Genomic DNA, 2,299 nt, shown 5'->3' with positions numbered 1-2,299 from the left:
TTTTTTTGAGGGGGGGGATGAGGGGGGTGGGAGTGGGTTTGGCACTCCTTTCAAGGAAATTATTTATTCTGATTTGCCTTTAGAATCCTCTACAGAAGAGAGATGAGGACCTATAAATCTTTAAAAATAGGTCAACATCTCCCTAATTATTGCTTTAATTAGTGACAGCCACATCATTATTTTTTTATTTTGTTCAATTTAATAGGAGTCAGAGATATCCCAATTTTGCTAATTTGAAAGAAGTTATGCCCTTGAATTTTAGTGGATTTCACCAAGTCTGTATGGTTAAAAAATATAAAGGCTGTACCTTTAGTTTTCCTGTCACAGCTGCTCTTTTCATTTTATCCACAAATATGAGTAGACTGAACATATATGGTCTAAAGAAAGAACAAATAGCAAGAAGTTCTTAATTACATTTGGTAAACAACAGTGTGAAGGTAAGAGCTTTTTACAGTGACCCGTACGCTCACTAAAAAATGTTCCCTCAGTTGATTGCCTCATATTCTGGATGTATAACAGTAAATCAAATCATAAATCTTTAAATCATAGAATACCAGGTTGGAAGGGATGTCAAGGAACCTCTGGTCCAAACTTTCTTGGAAAAAGCAAAAAAAAAAAGGTCCCAAAATACTTTAAATATCTCTAATAGATCTAGTTTGTGAGATCTGAATGGTGCATGGAGAAAGTTTTAGGTTCAGAAAAGACTTAACGGTTCGTTTATGCAAAAAGATTTCACAGTGATGTGTCATAACCCTCTGAAGTACGGAAGACCTTCGTATGTTAGGTTTTTCCATGTTCAGAGCACTGTAAAGATGCCTTCAAAGAATTCTGTAATTCTGTGCTAGAATTGCTAAGAAATTAATGCTATTGCCTTGCTTACTAACTCCTTCATCAGCCGCTTTCATTAAGATCAGTTTAAATGTACACTACTTAGTTGCTGTGAAAAGAATATTTTATCTTGTATTTTCTTGTGCTGAACATTTACATAAAACCTGTTAGTGATGGAGTTAACCTTAGATTGCATTTTAAGTACTTTTGTACAGGTATTAAGTGTGTATTTAAGTTAATATTGTTTAACATGTAACCTGTAGTTCACTGCCTAATAAACAGAATTACTTTCATACAGAGAATTGTAAACCAACCTTAGCATGAATAGTACATGAAGTTAATTTGGTAGGTTCCTGGTGCTAATGAAATTGTCCTTAAGTTACATTTTCAAATATTTTATAGTAACTGCATTTCAAATTTTGTATTTCTTTCTTGTTTTCTGATTGTGGGATTTGTCTAGTCAGATTTTTTTAAGACTACTTCAGATACACAAATATTTAATATTACGAAGTGCTGTACTCTTAACACCCACCATGCTGTTAAAGCAGTTCCTGATTAAGAGAGAATTAATTCCTGATAGACTGCAAATTGCTATCACTATTATCTCACTCCGTAGTTATTGCGGTAATTTATCAGTATCAGTAGAGCTGAGAAATACAAAAGAAATGTAAGGAAGTTTGTGCCGATTGTGATAATTAATCTCATGCCATACCTTGCTGCCTGGGTCTTCCACTCTCCCACGCAGTGGCAGTCGCAGTTGGGCACCAGGCCTTGAAACGCTGGAGGTGGTGCTTCTCCTCTGCATCTCTCAGTGGGGGCATCGGGGAAGATCCTGCTGCTGGGACGGGCTCTTCAGGGTGGAGGCAGTGGGAGAGTACTCGTTCTGCTGGAGGGCTTGCTTTGCTTATTGCCTGACTTACCTGTGCTCTGCACATTTCTTAGCCACCGCCTTGAATACAGGAGGACAAGTGAAACAAAATGAAAAGTTTGGCATTTAATGTCGGATTCACAAGCTAAATTAAAGGCTTCATTTTAATTTTTTTGAAGACTAGCCTGTCTGTAACTGAGCAATAGCTTGACTTTGCCCCTTGCTATAGTAAGACTGATTGTCCCTGAGCGAAGCTGATGCCCTAGACTGCCTCAACAGCTGCAGTAAGCAGATAGTAGCCCATTTCCCTCCATATTTTGTGTCACAGCTGATATTCTACAGCGCTGAATTTACATGAGGGCGATAGCCTCTCTTCCACTGGACAGGCATAAAAAGAGAACTTTTCGCACCCTACAGCACGAAACACTTAGAGCGATGTGCATTTAAAGTTTTACGGCGATTTTTGATTCGGGATGGTGCTTCTAAATTCTTCATACCTGAAGTTCCTCGAGTCCCGCCGCGGAAGCGCGGAGGGAGCGGTGCGCGGGGTTTGCGCTGCGCGGAGTTTGCGCTGCTCCGGGCGCAGCCGCCAGAGGGCGCGGC

The 2,299-nt window shown here is 39.5% G+C and overlaps 1 long non-coding RNA gene across 2 annotated transcripts in view; it reads right to left on the bottom strand.

Moving 5' to 3' along the window:
• The window catches only part of LOC113477031, a 9,661-nt gene extending 7,362 nt beyond the window's left edge, over positions 1–2,299 (bottom strand). The window contains exons 1-3 of one of the 2 annotated variants that reach the window (XR_003397829.1): positions 2,194–2,299; positions 1,541–1,777; positions 308–377 (exon numbers count right to left, since the gene is read on the bottom strand). This is a non-coding gene — a long non-coding RNA (uncharacterized LOC113477031). Of the gene's footprint in view, positions 1–307; positions 1,778–2,193 lie in introns of both variants that reach the window. The other variant, XR_003397828.1, reaches the window with a different exon arrangement.

This window comes from Athene cunicularia (genome assembly GCF_003259725.1).
Source record: "Athene cunicularia isolate RWA chromosome 2 unlocalized genomic scaffold, athCun1 chr2_part1, whole genome shotgun sequence".
NCBI lineage: Eukaryota > Metazoa > Chordata > Aves > Strigiformes > Strigidae > Athene > Athene cunicularia.
This window is presented reverse-complemented; position numbering and strand designations above follow the sequence as displayed.